Consider the following 18,712-nt stretch of genomic DNA (forward strand, 5'->3'; position numbering starts at 1 on the left):
AGAATGAGTCAACCCCCTGGCGTTAATTTAGCAATCGACCGGGATTCGAACCCAGGATCCGAGGATCCCAAGCCGGCACCCGAACCGCTAAGCCAACACCAGGCTATTATTATTAAACTATCATAAGCATTTAAAATTCTGAAGGGTTTGTCAGTTACTTAGTGTCGGACGCTTGAGTGTTCCAGTGATGGAAACGTGCCTTTCGCAATCCCTCGGAATACAGAAAATGTTCAGCACCCAAAGAGAATCCGCTGTGATAAAAGGTGGCCTGTGGTCAAATTATTCCCATGGAGGCCATTTATCGGAACGGCTGTTCAAGAAGTAGGCTTCCTATCCCACCAAGAAACGATGTGCCTAGCTTTATGGCCCGTTTTGTTTCAACAACGGGTTCCAAGGCTTAAGGTTCATCCTCACTTCGTGCCGAGTTGCTCTTTAATACCTCGCTTCTCCGCAGACATTAAAAGCCGTGCGTTTATCTTGCACTCTGTACGGATTTCCTTTTTTGTTCCTTTTTGGAATGCAGTGCAAGGACCGCGATGATTGGTTGTTGAGCTTCATTATGCGAGGCTTCAGGTTGAGCATCCACAACGACGCTTTGATCTCCATGGAAACAACCTCCAGCAAGATTACAAGCATAATTATTGTTGCATTATTATTATTGATTAATTGATTTCTTGATTTTACTGATCACTGGGCAACAATTTTTAAAAAGTTTTATGGTTCTAGTATATTTTGAGGTGATTCTAACCGACATGAACCTGTAGATTTCGATTATGATATCCAATTTTCACTAGCACATCCAGTTTTTGAGAACCAGTATACCATAGGAATACCACTTCATTTGAAATTCACAAACCTCTTGTTGACCCTGAGAAGGTATTCTTACCACCACTTCATTTGAAACTTGGTTTGATGAATAACTTTGTGAAGGCCATGGATCAAGATGGTGCTGGCTTCCACTACTTGCTAAGGAAGTTCCAAGGCATTGTATCTGAGGCCAAAGTAACGGCGGGTGTTTTCAATTCGTCTTGTACTCACTAATCAGGACTTTGTAACGAGACTATCTGAGCTGGAAAGCGTTGCTTGGGATAGCTTTGTGGCTCTTGCGAACAATTACCTTGGAAATTTTCGAGCACCAAATTATGAAGAGCTTGTGGACAAGATGTTGAAGAGTTACCGGGCGCTCGGTGCTCGAATGTCACTCAAGATACACTTCTTCCATTCTCATCTGGACTTCATTCCACAAAATCTTGGCGATGTCAGTGATGAACATGGAGAAAGGTTTCACCAGGAAATTGCCATCATGGAGACTCGATATCAAGGCCGATTCAATCCAAACATGATGGGCGACTACTGTTGGACTTTACAGCATGAAAGTGATTGCTCCGACAAACGCAAAAGTAAACTTCAGAAGCACTTTTAATGTGATGTAAATAAAAACTTAAAGTTCATATTATTTTTTGTGATATTTTATAAAGTCCATATTATTTTTGGAGATTTACATTTTTTTATGTGATGTAAATAAAAACTTAAAGTTCATATTATTTTTGGAGATTTACATTTTTTATGTGATGTAAATAAAAACTTTAAGTTCATATTATTTTTTATGATATTTTATAAAGTTCATATTATTTTTGGAGATTTACATTTTTTTAATGTGATGTAAATAAAAACTTTAAGTTCATATTATTTTTTGTGATATTTTATAAAGTTCATATTATTTTTGGAGATTTACATTTTTTTATGTGATGTAAATAAAAACTTTAAGTTCATATTATTTTTTGTGATATTTTATAAAGTTCATATTATTTTTGGAGATTTACATTTTTTTATGTGATGTAAATAAAAACTTTAAGTTCATATTATTTTTTATGATATTTTATAAAGTTCATATTATTTTTGGAGATTTACATTTTTTTATGTGATGTAAATAAAAACTTTAAGTTCATATTATTTTTTGTGATATTTTATAAAGTTCATATTATTTTTGGAGATTTACATTTTTTTATGTGATGTAAATAAAAACTTTAAGTTCATATTATTTTTTGTGACAATAAATAGACTTATTTAGACTTAATCAAGAAATTTGCATGCTCTAAAGATTTTTTCCACACATATGATGTACTACGTCAAGGTTACGTGATGGCGAAATTTTAAGGTCAGATTCGGATTCGTGGGCACCAAATTAGTTAGAAACTGTTGAAAATAAGTCAGAACAAATTTGGCTGTTGACCAGTGATTATTGATTATTATTAATTAATAAAATTATTGATTGATTTTAATGTTTTATCCTCTCATTGCACGTTCTTGTTGCTTTGCAGGTCGTGCACTGATCCGAGCATCGTTTTCCCTCCAACAGGAATGACCATGATAAGGCCTATATATGAGCAGGTGACGCAGGTAAAATTGGAGACATTTTGCACAAGTTGTTATGGAGCACGAGCGAAATATGCAGATATTCTCAATAACTAAATAGAAAGTGTTACATCTATGACAATGAGTCAAGTGCACGCTTTGCAGATTGACCTGCCTGAAATCAGGGTGCAAGGCCAAGGCAACACTGGGATTAAATAGATCTACTCCCATCCAATTAGTGGCACGTTTCAACCTGGTCGATCCTGGTCGATCCTTCTCGATACCCAAATTTAGTGGACCATTGCTTGTTTTCTGGAACATTATTGCTTTTGTGAACCCTCCAAAAAGAAACAAAATGAGCCAATGTTCAGTGTAATTGTTTTATGCTAATTTTTCAATTACTGCATACTACGCTGTTCAACTATAAAAGAGCGTAGTTTCACAAAGTTGCAGCATTTTCCAATGCGAAAGCTGCAAAAACATCGCAAAGTTATTTCTAGAACAAAATGTTATATTACATATCCCACATTAGTAGTGTAATAATGTTGCTTCTGGGACACCTCCGTTTAACATGGGAAATCCCTATCTAATGTCATTTACCCCCTTGTCTTTTTCAAAAATCATAAACACCTCTATTTCTCCCACCCTCATCTTTATGAACCTTTTGTCTGTAGTACCTATCCTTAATGTTGTTCATTAGACCACTCAAACACTACAAATATTTGTTTTCTCTTATAGACCTATCATCCTTCTTCTACATATCATCTGGCAGATTAATCTTTGACCCATTCACTTCCATATTGACCCTAAAGACCTCTATTTCTCTCACCCTGTTCTTTACGAACCTTCTAACCTTTTGACATGTTATCCTTATTCATTAGACCACTTAAACACCTGTGATCCTTCTGACCTCATGGACCTTTTAACCTTTTACTCTTAATATCATCTGGTGAATATAACCCACTCAAACAACGACCCTACAAATATTTGTTTATGCGTGGGAAATAATTTAATTCTCCTACAACTCTCTTCACCATCTAATATATTAACAAAAAATATGTTTGAGTTTGGTTCTTTATTAAGATATTTTAACTGAGCTAAGATAAAATGGTAAACCTCCCTCAATGTTCTTGCTTGAGCGCCTCCAGTGCCACATACCATTTTTAAATTAAAGTATATATTTTCCTGACAACCATCAAAGTTTTCCGTCCACTCAAAAATATTTCCATCTTTTTTACCCAATTCACCGGTATTTAAATTAATTCTCTTATTTGTTTTGTGAACTTTTTTACCAGTTGCCTTTTCAATTATACCTATTTGATATTTTTCACATTCATTATGTTTTCCATTTATATACCAAGGTTGATTACACCTCCACTCTTTAGTCTGGTTGATACTTGGTTCTATCATTTATATAATAGTAAAAAAGGCGGCGGTAGCCCGTTAAAATCCCCAACCCCCCCCCCCCCCTTTTTAACTTATCACTTATATATATCTTATCACTTATATATATCTTATCACTTATATATATATCTTATCACTTATATACTTATATAACCATAAGGGAGACTATCAATTCCATTTTCTAAAATAAACCTCTTATCATCAAAAGCCCCCAATGCTTTCTTATTTATCTCTTCTGAATATAATTGATGTTTATAACTTCTTATTCCATTAATCTTTCTAAACTCTTCTTTCTTTGTTGTTAAACAGTTATAATAATCCTTAAAGTTTATTGTTTCTTTAATAACATTTTTCTTTACACCTTTTAACTTCTTATCAGTCTTTTCAACGTTATTCACAATGTATTTATAAGCATAAGCCTTAGACCTCAATCCCACAAATTCACTCATGACATTTCCTCCTAATTCATCCTTGAACTTTCCAATCACCTTTTTATTTTTAGAAGAGAACAACTCACTCTCTGGACTGTAATTACTCGTGTCATAGATATTAATGTCTCTTTTCATGTCTGAATAAACATCGTTGGTATTAATTTTCAAAATAAAACTATCTGTATCCATATAAAGTAGATTAACATCATTTTGATATTTCTTCCTCAAGTTATTATAAAAGTAATCATACATTAATGACTTTGATAAATCAAGAATTGTTGTCCCAATATAAATAGGTTTGTTCATTTCAATACTCTCTTTAATCAAATGGATCGCACAAAAGTTCTCAGTAAAGACCTCAGCTCGAGTAAAACTCGGTCTATTAATTAATTTTGATGCTTGTTCCCAAGATGTTGATAATCTGATATTTTGTCTTTTCCTCACATTCTCCATAGTCTTACCAAAGACCGCATTATTCATCAATTTATAAAAGTCTTTCTCAAAATCTGTTTTTGACTCTGTTCTTCTTTGTGTATTAAAATCAATGTACCCCTTTAACCAATGACTTTGATTGAACTTTAGAACCCTATGGATCTTCTCTACTCTTAGACCTTTTGATAAATATTGTCGCAAATTTCTTTGGTGTAGAACATAATTTTTCTTGTTATATAATGTAGTAAGTAATTTTTCTGTTGATTCACCTATATCAAACGATCGTTGATAATCACTCAACCATTCTTTCTTTGGACTTTCTTTCTCACAAGCAAATGGGAGATCTTTGTGTAGGTTATGGAGTTCCTCTGGATATTTTAAATCAATTTCAAAATAATAACCAACTTTTTCTTCATCCAATTCTTTTTGTGTAGAGATACATACATCTTGTAAAACGTTTTTGTAGTCTTTTTCCTTTACCCATCTAAGTTTTCCATAAGGAAGAGCCTGAGACATTGCCCAGCCATACAGGTTGTTTGCGTCATAGTACATCAAGTAAGAACTCTCTTTCGTTGGATCATAATTTGGAAGATATTTGTTATTTGCTTTTGCGTATCTACTCGAGCAGACTTGTGAAATTCCACCTCTTTTTGCCTTTTCAATCATCAAAAGCATATCAACATCGGTTATCAAATCCAAATCTTGTTTTGTCATTTTCAACATCGCACTCCAGGCCAATCCAGGTGCTGTGTAGTAGTGAGCAGGATCCAATCCATATCCAGTGCGACAAACAGATCTAAAGGCTTCAAATACATCGGCCAATAAAAGCACATCAGTTTTGAGATACAAATCGTGATACTCGCCAAGATTCCTGATGTTATATTTTTCCCAAACATTTTGTGCGTGTACATAATCTTTATCAGATATATTACTGTTGTTTAATTTGTTATAGAAATTTTCTTTTGAAGGAAGTTGTGTTTCATTGAATCTCTCAAATGAGTCCATATAGTCATAGGGGTAAATTCCCTTTTGTGTTAGAAAATCTTTATCTAAAAAATACTCTGAAAGACATGGAAACTCTTTTAGATTTTGAACCAAGTTAACCAATGGACTTGCCATGAATTTAAATGTATCAAGAAATCTGATATGAGTAATAGGAGATGTGTGAATTGTTTTTGTGAATGAAATGTATTTCTGATCCGTGTTTGGAATTGCTGAGATACTTCCAGAAGTCTTTGAGAGTTCCTTGATAAATAGATGTGTATCATAATGAGCGTTGTTATGAAGAAAGACAGGAATGAAAGAGGGGAGTTGATAATTAATATTACAACTTTGATGAGCCGGACCTCTATATTTACCAGTGAGATGACAATGGTCTCTAACCTTTAGACCTTTACCAATTTTCTCCTCACAAATATGACAGACATTGTTTTTTATAAATTCCCTTTTTTCTTTACTTGTTAAGGACATTGGTTTATTGGTTTCTCTCATTATCTTGGTTAATCGAACACAGTCTTTTTCTAGTCGTTTCACAAACTCCTCTGGGGTATTTGAGCCTCTATACATCTCTAACTTGTTATATTTATCACCAACGGATGATTTGATATAATAACAAAAACCACAAGGAGTATGTTTTTGATATTTATTTGTGTATGATTCTTTTGGATCTTGAGAAGCAGTATCAATTTTTTCTAAAATACTTTCAAAATCAGCATATATAACAAATGGATGTTTGATCTTTTTATTTTCATCTTTGAATGTGATCTTTGAGCCTTCTTTAGGCATATTGATTACCGTTGATTTATGTTCGCCACAATAATTTGAATGTTTATCTAATCTTTCTTGTGAATTGAAGAAGTTAAGACAACGCAAACAAATATATATTTTATTTGTTCTCTTACAGACTTGTGGTTTTATTAATTTAGCAATATCTTTGATGTATGTATAATGTGAATTTTCGTCTGAATTAAAATATAGAAGATTAATATGAGTTTGTTTACAATTGTCAGAAAGCTTTAAAACCTGAATGTTGTTTGTTTCTGTTAGACCATAAACATTAACTGATAAATTATTCATCTTTTCAAATTTAGGAATATCATTTAAAGTCATCGGAAACTTTAGATCTTTCGTATTTAATGTATTCTCATATTTTTTATAATGAGATACTCTTTCATCATGAAAATGTGGAGGATGTAAGTGTGCTAAAATAGACCAGAGAAAACATTTATTGTCTTTATTTTTGATATTGATAACTGCTTTTCTATTTTTGATAACACTGGGTAAATCAATGTAAGAAGAAGCTTTTAGAGGATCTGATTTAAGAATATGAATGTCTATGTAAATAATTTTTCCTATATTGAATCCACTTCCTACGATTGAATTATCCACATCTTGCTCTTGTTTAATAAGTTCATCATAGACTCCTGATGTTTTAAAATCTTGATATGAAGATATAAAGTGTGGCTCAGTTCTCATGTATGGTGCATCTATAACTCCTTCATCCTTTGTCATTTCTAATTTTACTCCCATATAAAATTTAAGTGGTTTCATTTCCTTTAGTGTTTTTTCAATCAACGTTTGAACAGCAGGTTTAACTATTTCTACAGCATCAACTATAGACTCTGGTTCAGGAGGTTTGAAGTTAAAGACTCTTATTTTAATATGTCCTTTGAATGCTCCATCAGAGTTTTTAGTTGTGATAAAATTTGATAAATGTAGATTTGTTTTAAGATGTATTTTGAAGCCTTTCTTGAGGATATTTTTATTACATGTAGAACAGTGTTTTGTTTCAGGTGGAAGAGGGGAAAGTTTGTTTAAAATGTTGTATGTATGTTTTGCGGTGAGAATATGTTGTTTATAATATTTTACTTCCTTCTCGCAAGTATCACAATAAACCATATTTATAGCGTGAGAAAACGTGGTGTTTTATATATATCACTGTGCTTAAAATAAAACACTTTTGAGGTTTACAGCTCCGTTTTATATATATCGCTGTGCTTAAACTAAAACACTTTTTCACTCAGAATCATCTAAGTCATAACTATCACATGAATACTCAGAATCATACTCAGAGTCATCAATAAAGCTACTCTCATAACTATCATTTGAGCACAAACTATTAGTATCATAACTATCATCTGTGTTCAATGAAATACTATCATCACCATCGTCCAAGTTCAATGAAATACTATCATCACTATCGTCTGAGTTCAATGAAATAGTAAAATCTTCACTGCTGTATTGACTCATATTTAATTAGCAAGAAAAATATTCCCATCAATATCTATATACTTTCTTTCATTAACAGATTCAATCTCTACAATTTTTATATCAAAAGTTATCTTTAAATAATCTCTAACTATCATAGAACGAAATGACATTTCACCAGAAATATTAACATCATTCATTTTACTTAGATCTACACCCTTTGGATTATTAAAGAAAATACAAATGTCTCCTCTAGAATTATTAATGGTCTTATCATTCTTTTTCAAAGTATCGTGGTCAATCACTTTTTCAAGCTTTGAATAAATTGCCAGGAGTAGAGGAGAAACTTTTGTTAGATTTACTTTAATGGATGTCTTTCCAGGTATAGTTAGAGCTCTTCCTTTAAATGAAATAGAGGGGCTCATGTTATTTTCCATAACTGGTTTTACCCAAAAATTTCCATATTTATCTTTGTTCAATTTAACATCTTTGACATATTTTTCTATATCTTCCACCGAAGTAGAGATTGATTGAAATTTGTCTTTTGTGCTTTGAAACATTGTATTTATTAATGAATAAACTTGCGTTTAGTTTAAGTAAAAATTTACCACATAAATATGATAAGTTCTGAAGGATATTTAGAATTTCCAGACTCTCCATATGATAAATTAGAGAATTGTCCGGCTTGTGATAGAGTGGGGCTTAATGATGAGGATTCATATAAACAATGTATTTTCTGTGATTTAATTTTAATTAATGATAATAAGAAATATAAAAAAATATATAACTCTTTTAAATTAGAACCAAAAATGAATTACTTTACAAGATTAATAAGAGAGATGAATGTTAAGTATTGTGATGATAATACACCATTTCTTTCAAGGGAAGAGACTAATTGTATTGAGGAAATGTATAAGGGTTTAATGATATTTATTATTCAAAATAATTTTAATGGAAATGTTAATACAAGATACTATATAAATAAAATAATGGATTATTTTGAAATTAAACCCGAACTCAGGATAAAATATAGAGTTTCTCAAATAGCTCAAAAAAAGTTGGATAACTTGTTTTCCAAATATATAAATGAATGATTTTTTACCCGTTTGGGAAAATAAGATAAAATTTAATAACCATAAAAACATTCCAAATTCATTGAGATGTCTAATAGTTGGTTCAAGCGGATGTGGAAAAACCTGTTTACTTTTAAAGATGCTCCTTGGTTCTAATTTTTTAGATTATGATAATTTAATAATTTTTACAAAGTCAAGTTTTCAACCCGAGTATCAACTACTCTCACAGGGTTTTAATGCGGGTCTTAAAAAGGAAGACATTATCGGTTTATTTAAACTTCAAAACAAACTAAATGATTATAATATTGATGATATAATACAATTATTTTGTGATACACAGAAATCAAAATCGAAACCCATAACTTGTATTCTCAGTGATAATACGGATGATATACCTTCACCTCAAGATTTAGATAAATCAAAAAAGAACCTTGTCATCTTTGATGATTGTGTTAATGAGAGAAACCAAACAGTAATGGATAGCTACTATACAAGAGGGAGACATTCTTCTTGTAATTGTATATATCTTAGTCAATCATATTTTCAACTCCCTCGACGCTCAATAAGAAACAATGCCAATACTTTTATTTTATTTAAGTTAAATTCAATAGATGTAAATAATTTTTGGAGAGATAATTGCTCTACGTTATGTAGTAAAAAAGAATTTGAAAATTATATGAAACACACGATTGGAAAATATAAATATATTGTTGTGAAACAAGATGAGATACTAAATGATATTTTTCAATAAATAAATACAGAAAATGAATACTGAAGAAAGAGAAAGAAAGTTTAAGGAACATCAACAATTAGTTTCAAAAGTTGTTAAACAACAGGAAGAGATAAAGAAGAAACGGAGACAGAAACTAACTGGTGAAGAAGCCTTTGAAAGAAAACAAGAGAAATTCTTTAAACCACTTTTGAAAACTCAACACTCACCTACAGTTCCCACGGTAGAATTTACTCCGAAAAAACTTCAAATGCTCAAAGATTTTAGTCAGATAACAAAACAAGAACTTGGTGAATTAGAATATGATGACGAGGGATTATTTCGGAAACTTGAGCAGGTAAATCAACCCCCTAATTATGTTGTGGAAGCTCTTCAAAACAATGAATATTCGGCGGGTTCAAAAACCAGAGCAGGTCTCATTCCAACAGAAGAACCAGCAGTGTTTCATCTTGTGGAAGAAAAGGTATTGATATTTAATGATGAATTGATGTTCTTGAGTTCTACTCAACCAAATGTTAAATTAACTCCAAGATTAATGTTTCTTCTAACAAACCCCGGATTCAGCGGTTCAAAATATTTTGAGGAACCACTTGATATGGAAAGAGAGGAAGATAGGGTATATATTGAGTTGTTAAATGCACTTGATTATGGAGTTTCTGTTGCTGGTAAAAGTAAGAAGAATGAGAAGGAGAAACATATTATTGATGCTTTAAGTAAACTTGGTTCAGGTGTTAGTTTTCTTCCAAATGACCCATCACAATTAGTTAATAGGCTATTATTGTTGTTAGGTAGTAAGAAGGCTGGAAACAACAATTGTTTTAATGAATCCTCAGCCATTTTAGATCAGTTGATGAATATGAAAATAATTAATAAATGTCAATACAAAGATATTTTATTAGATATTAAATAAGATGAGAAGCACAATTCTTAGTTTTAATTTCACAACGAGCGATTACACAGCTTCATTCCCTTACCCACTACAACTTGACCCCCTTACCTCATATGAGGCATCTTTGTTGTCAATGGAAACTTACAATACCCTTTTTAATATCACAGAGAAAAACAACAAGTTTAGTTATAATCCAGGCACTGCCTACAAAACTATAACTGTTTCACCTGGAGCTTACGAGATTTCTCAAATATCTTCAGAAGTCTCTCGCCTTATGAAAGAAAAAGGTGATGAACCAAAAAATATTGTAATAGATATTCAAAAACACACTTCAAAATCAACTATTAAACTTAAAAATAATTATAAAGTTGATTTCACGATTGAAAATTCGTTTAGAGAGCTATTGGGTTTCTCTTCAAAAAAGATTGAAAATAACGGGACGTTTTACAGTGATAATGTTATCCAAATATCCTCCGGTATAAATTCAGTATTAATTCATTGTGATTTGATTGATGGTGCTTATAACGATGGAATAAGAACAAATACAATATTTTCATTCAGTGCATACTCAACCCCGATTGGTTATAAATTTAATATGGAACCAAAAAATCTTGTCTATTTACCTGTGTCAGGAAAAACCATATACAGAGTAAATTTTAGGATAACCGACCAAGATAATCGTATGATATCCTTTAATGATGAAATTATATCCATCAGAATTCACCTACGTGAAGTTTTTCAATAAATAAATAATGGTTATTGTGAGAAAACACGAGTTGGGAAAATATAAAATAATTACAGGGGAGGGCATGTTCCTTTCACCAGACTATACAAGGTATGTGGGTAGAGGATACTATAAACCTAAGAGACAACGAGGTGTAGGTCATCAATTTCGAAATAAAGGAGATGGGATAATTGATACTCTAATGGGTATTGGTTCAACCATCCTTAAACATAAAGACCTAATTGGTTCAACTGCTTCTGCCGTGGGCTCCGTTGCGGGTGCTATAAAGAGTATAAAAGATGCTCAAAAGGAGTCTCATAAATTACAAGCAATCAAAGAAATAAAAAAAGGTAAAACTCAACTATCTTCACAAGAACGACAAAAAATCATTAAAATACTTGGGTCAGGGTTTCAACAATTTTAATGCTATATAAATACAAGTATGGAAGCGATTGATAGTATCTATGATTTGGATGATACGATTATCATTTCAAACTCCACTAAAAAGGAAGACTATTTTAAGGTAAATGCTATAACAGGAACAGACTGGAATTCAAACGGAACAAAAAGTTTTGAAATAAATAATCAACAAACTTACTTGAATATAGCTGATAGTTTCTTGCTGTGTAAATTTAAATTCACTAAGGCTGCGAATAATACTAATGCTACACTCGTAAATGATTTCTTCTGGAAAATGTTTGACAGTGTCCGCCTGTATATTGGAACACAAGAGGTTGAAGCGGTTGATTATGTCTCTGCTACATCTGAAATGATGAAATTTACACTATATTCGTTTAGTGATAGAATGGGTAAGGGAGCTGTTGAAGGTTTTATTCCTGATATGTCAACGGGTACAAACGCAGACCCTGGTTATAGTCAAAGGAAGTCAATGTATAATGATGAAACAAAAGCAGTGAATAGTTTTACCGTAGCAGTACCTCTTAAAGGTATATTTGGATTTTGCGATTATGATAAAGTTTTGTATGGTCTTAAAATTAGATTTCAACTACAAAGGAATGATAATGTAAATAGGTTGCTTTTTGGGGATGAAAATGCTTTTGGAGACAACAATAAATTTGTTATTAATGATTTGTGTTGGTATATCAGTGAATATACTCCTAATCTTAAAACGGAAGAGATGTTAAATAGAAGACTTAACTCAAAGAAACCGCTAAATGTATCATACCTTAAAAGAAGATGTCAACACGTTAAACTGGAACACACTACCTACACTTGGAATTTGGGTGTTCTTCAAGGAAAGCCACGATACCTCTGGCTCATTTTTAAAAAACCAGATGGAGAGGACGGTACTAATAAGAATAATGCGCTGAGTGATAATGCTAAGGTGAAACAACTTCGGGTTTCTCTTGATGGCACATTTTATCCGCGAGATAGATTGGAAATTGATTGGGAAAAAAATGATTATGCGGAAGCCTACAAGTCCTACCAAAAGGTGTGTGAAAGTAATGGTAATAATGATCCTATTTTGGATATGGTTGCATTTAAAGGTTTATATACAATCTACGCAATTGACCTGAGTTCTCAAAAGGAAACTATAAAGTCTAATCGAGTGGATACTTCTCTATACATTGAAAGAGGGGAGAGTGAAGAGGTTAATGCATATTGTTTGCTTTTGGAGGAAACAGAATTACAGATTAATACAGATAATGGTGTTATGATTAATATCACATAGGTTTTTTCTCATAAATAAATGGTTGGGGTATATGTTAATCAAATCAATCTTAATAAATTAACATCTTGTATTCAAAATCAAAAGCCTTGTATTATTAATGTTAATACAATTCAAAGAAAAGGAGCTGTAAGAATTGATGTTTTACTCACACACACACAAGTAAAAACACTAAATGATGTTGGATCACTTAAAATTAAAATGACGAAACCTATGTTAAAGAAATATTCAATAGACGAGTCAAGAGGAGGATTTCTCCCGTTTCTAATTCCTTTATTTGCTGGTTTAAGTGCAGCGGGAGCATTGACTGGTGGTATTTCAGCAGCGGTAAAAACTGCTAACGAAAGGAAGGCACAACTAAAAGCTCAAAAAGAATTGGAAAGACATAACAAGGAGTTGGAGAAACAAATTAGTGGAAGTGGTGTAATTGTAGATTTTGCTCAAAAACTTGAAAGTCTACCTGATAAAGCTAGATTGTTGGTTGGAGATATGCTTTCCTCTATCGCTCAAGCGGGTGTTAAACTAACTAAACGGGGTAATGGATTGTATCTTTCTCATAAATAAATGGATAAATGGTTTAAACAATTTGGAAAGAATACAACGTCAAATATAGAACTAGCTAAGTATTGTAAAACACTAAAAATTGATAATGTGGTTATTTGTATGAGAGATGAATTAACACATATAAATAAGAATACAAAGAATATTATTATGAATTTAGACACACAGAATGGTTCTCATTGGGTTTGTATTCATAATAGTCAGGATAAATATTATTTTGATAGTTATGGTATGCCACCACCTGTTGAAGTAATACAATTCTTACAGAATGGTGTTTATCAAACATTCCAAGTTCAAGAAATTAATTCTAAATGTTGTGGCCAATTATGTTTATATGTATTATTTCAACTCAACAATAATGAAAATTTTTATGATATCATTTTTTATCTAATATAAATGACCTATGTTGGAAAAGATGGTTCTATCTTTGGAAAATCCTCTCAGGATATTGATTTATCAAATTATTATACAAAGGCACAGGCTGAACGACAAAAATATAGTGTAAGTAAAAATATTAATATGAAGAATACTTATAAATTAATCAATTATCCAAACCCTACAGATGCGAATGACTTGATTAGATTCAGTGATTTATCACAATATATATCTTTAAAGAAAACAGCACGTTTTGTGAAACAAGTAAAATTTACAACCACAACACCTGGTTATACTGACCATACACCTTTCCTCATTGAATTTAACTACCTGCTTACAATTAAATTTTATAAAGAAGGACATTTAGTTAATATGCGAATTAATAAATGGGGGTATGATATGCCTGATTTAGGGTATAATTGGTCTTTTTCAATAAACATAGAAGACCTACATGATTTAAATCAGTCTCGTAAAGAAGAATATTATCCACTTGGTGAAGATAAGGATTTATGTGGAAGTACAATTAGTAAACAACAAATACGTGATTTTAAGAAAATAAAAATATATGATAGTATAGCGATGGTTCGCATGACAAAGAAGGAAGGTAATGAGATAAGGATAGAAAGCCGAGGAATACAAACCGATTTGGTAGTGGGAAGATGGGGTGGTATTACCTGTCATAATATTAATCTCACATATATTTCTGATACATAAATGGCAGGAAGAAGACTACAAGAGAATTATAATTTTTGTATTCAAGGATACCTACAAGAAAAGGGTGCTCGGTATTACATACCTTATGATTTGGAGCATATACATGGGAATTTTGTCATAAAAAACTGGCCTTATACTGATATTGTTAAACCCACAAATAGAGACTTGTTTAAAATATTAAATAAAAATGAACTTCTCAAAGTTATGAAATATAAAACTCTTTTAGAAATCGTCAACAAATCTTATTGGTATCCTATTATGAGAAAAATAATTATAGATACAAGAATATCTCAAAATCCAGATGAGTATATGTATAATATTCTTTGGGGTTCAAACTCAAGGGTAGCAAGGGATGAGGAAGGAGTTGAAGAAGAGAAGGAGGAAAGAGAGAAAAAGGAGAAGGAGGAAAGGGAGAGGGAGGAGAAGGAGGAGAGGGAGAAAAAGGAGGAGAAGGAGGAGAGGGAGAAAAAGGAGAAGGAGGAAAGGGAGAAAAAGGAGAAGGAGGAAAGGGAGAAAAGGGAGAAGGAGGAAAGGGAGAAAAGGGAGAAAAAGGAGAAGGAGGAGAGGGAGAAAATGGAGGAGGAGGAGAGGGAGCAAAGAGAGAGGGAGGAAAAATATAAAAAGATGGAAATCACTGAGATTCATAAAAGATTGAGTGTATTAAAGCAAATAAATCAATCTCAACGCACCGAAGAGGAAATTAAAGAATTAACAACTCTTATGAAGATAATGGTTTCAAAAATAAGAACGTCAATGTCTTCAATTTCAGAGATTTAAACGAGAAAGTGGTGAAGAAGAAGAAGAAGAAGAAGGAAAAGATTATGTGATTGATGATGTTGGTGTCATTGACTTTAGTTAGTTTTTATTTGTAAATAAATGGAGGAGAGAGTGAAGGCATTCCTTAGGATTCTTTATGTTTTAAAAATAAAGATTGAAATGTATATGTTGAAAACCAAAAAGGTTTTGATACTCTGTCGGAATTTTTCTGATAAATAAATATGAGTTATTGTCTCAAATGTAAAAAGAAAACTAAATCTAAAAATATCTCTTATGTTAAAGCTAAAAATAATAGAGTTTATCAAAAAGGAATATGTCAAGTATGTGGCTCTAAAAAGTGCCAATTCATCTCTCCTAAAAGAGGAGGAGACATACAAAAGTTTCTGTCAGGAAGTAAATTTACAACAACTGGAATTCCAGGGGAATTACACCTTCCAGGGTATTCTTTCTGTGGTCCAGGAACAAACTTGGATAAAAGATTAGATGAGGCTGACAATCCTAAACCTTGGTCTAAACCTACAAATAGGGTTGACGAAGTGTGTATGAAGCATGATATTGCTTATGGGAAAACCACTACGTTGACTGAAAAACATAAAGCCGACAGCGAAATGTTGTATAATTTGTCTTTGATACAAAATCCAACGTTGAGAGAGAAAGTTGATAGGTTTATTGTGAGAAATTTGATAAATGCTAAATTGAAACTTGGTCTTGGTTATTCCTCAAAAAACTATTAGGCTCTAATGATGCCATCAAGACTGAGGAGCTTTTGGCTGAAGAATTACACAAACCTATAATCACAAAGTTTAAAAGAAGGAAGGTTTATTCTAAATACACTGACCACATATGGTCCGCTGATTTAATTGAATTGAATAATGACAGGGGATACAGGTATGCTTTAACCGTTATTGATTTGAGGAGTAGATTTGCCTGGGTTGCCCCTTTAAAAAATAAAAGGGGTGATACTTTAATGTTAGCCTTTAAGCTAATATTTGATCGGGATAAAAGGAAACCAAAGAAGTTATGGACTGATGAGGGAACAGAGTTCTATAACAAAATATTCATGAAATTTCTTAAGGGGAAGGGTATTAAATTATACAGCACCTTTAATGAAGGAAAGGCAGTTGTTATTGAGCGTTTTAATCGTACTTTGAAAGAGAAATTATATAAAAAATTCACACAACTCGGTTCTCAAAAATGGGTGTATTTAATTCAGGATATTGTAGATGATTACAACAATACAGTTCATTCATCAACAAAATCAAAACCATCAGAAACATTTACAAAATTAGAATATGAAAAGGAGATTAATTTGAGAAAGCCCAAGTTCAAAGTTGGTGATATTGTAAGGATATACAAATGGAAAAGCCATTTTGAGAAAGGTTATACACAAAAATGGACTAATGAATTATTTATAATCGTTGATGTAATGGATACAGTCCCTTGGACCTACAAATTAAATGATATAAATCGAGAAGAAATCTTGGGTTCATTTTACTCGCAAGAATTACAAAAAACAAAGCTAATAATTCATTAAACAACATTTCTATTCACCCCACCCAGATTAGCTAATTTAATTAGTGGTAATAAAAAAAAATTTAAATAAATTAAAATCATAAGCCACACCCACACAGACCACGCCCACACAGACCCCGCCCACACAGACCCCGCCCACACAGACCACACCCATCATCCCCCACCCTCCGTGCACCCCCACCCTTGACCCTTCACCCCCCTCATCCCACCCCCACCTTCCCCACACACACAAGGGGAGGGGAGGGGTGGGATGAGGGGGGTGAAGGGTCTTTGGCAGGGGTGCACCTCCCCGTTCCCTCCTTTATTCTCTTTTTGTAATTAATAATTAAATAATTGTAAACAAAACAAATATATATAAATATTGAAAACATTAAAATCTTTATATTATTAAAACATTTTTCTTGAGGTATACATTCAACTTCTCCCCAGCATAAGTCATCAATTTCTTCCCAGCACAAGTCAAAGGTTGGTTCAGCAGATGTCTTCAGGTTTTGAATCTCTTTCTATTAAAGACAAGAGGGGAGAGATATTTATTTCATATTTATGTTCCATGTCAAAGCGTCTTGAAAAGCGCTATACAAAATAAATGTATTATTATTATTATTATTAATATAGGGTCGGATGCCCTTCCTGACACCAACCCTGAATCACCTCTTACGATGCGCAGGGATATGGTGTACCTATTATAAACGGTGAACCACACACACGTACACACATGCTTACCTCGAAAAAATCCAGCTTAGCGTCAAGATCGTTGAGTTGAAAATGTAGAGGTTCACAGGTTGGTAGGAAATAACCATTCCTATGGAGTCCAAAATCGTCCCACTCCAAGCTTTGGTCTTCGAGGCTGCAAACAAAATAAGGAGAAATTACTATGCTGAAGTAAGCTTGACAAAACATCACACACACACACACACATACACACACACATACACACACACATACACACACACACACATACACACACACACACACACACACACAATCTCATTTTTTCATTTCTGTTCCTCACAATTCGATCTCTCTATTTTAATCACAGACACACATGCACACACATACACATACACACACACACATGCACACACACATGCACACACCTCTCGTTTTTTATTTTCTATCATACCTTTCACGTGAATTTTCTAAGAACGGTGAAACATTGAATTCATTCTGAGCCCACCATCTCGGAGGTAGGTTATTCAAACCCGTATTCAGTTCGTTGTGGAACTCTTGAGAAACAACTTGAAATTCTGCCAGGATATTTACAATATTTGAATTGCTGCAATGAATAGGAAAAATAAATTATTAGTTGTATAATTAATCACATACAAAGCTCTCATTAACAGTGTTTAATACCAAATGAACTTACCAATGTCCTGGCGAGTATTCTTCATCAGAGGAAAGACTGGAATAAGACAAGCTCATCTTCGTTCACAATGTTTAAATGTCCCATTCGGAGACCTCTCTTTTTATAATGAACAAAATGTATTTCGGGGAACTGAAGTGCTTGTCAGCTTTTGGAAACTGAGGGCGTGTGTTTGTGAAAAACAGGAAACAAGACAAAGAGAATTCCTTGGAAGTTATCCAAGTGAAACAACGTCATTTCTTAACAGTGAGCTATTAATTAGAAAAGGTTCGAGTGGTATATAAATGGAAAACAAAATGAATGTAAAAAATATCAAATAAGTATAATTGAAAAGGCAACTGGTAAAAAAGTTCACAAAACAAATAAGAGAATTAATTTAAATACCGGTGAGTTGGATGAGACGGTGAGGAGAGTTGTAGGAGAATTAAATTATTTCCCACGCATAAACAAATAT

At 32.6% G+C, this 18,712-nt stretch overlaps 1 protein-coding gene and 1 long non-coding RNA gene across 2 annotated transcripts in view; both read right to left on the bottom strand.

The window, feature by feature from the left end:
- The window catches only part of LOC137437562 (metabotropic glutamate receptor 6), a 676,955-nt gene that overhangs the window by 495,325 nt on the left and 162,918 nt on the right, over nt 1-18,712 (bottom strand). The gene's annotated exons all lie outside the window — the stretch shown is intronic.
- On the bottom strand, nt 17,135-18,412 carry LOC144888362 (uncharacterized). The gene is made up of 4 exons (XR_013620954.1): nt 18,262-18,412; nt 18,019-18,171; nt 17,619-17,742; nt 17,135-17,398 (listed from the first exon to the last, which is right to left on the bottom strand). It is a non-coding gene; the product is annotated as an uncharacterized LOC144888362 (long non-coding RNA).

The sequence above is a fragment of the Myxine glutinosa genome, chromosome 12 (genome assembly GCF_964187855.1).
Source record: "Myxine glutinosa chromosome 12, kmMyxGlut1.1, whole genome shotgun sequence".
NCBI classification, from domain to species: Eukaryota; Metazoa; Chordata; class Myxini; order Myxiniformes; family Myxinidae; genus Myxine; species Myxine glutinosa.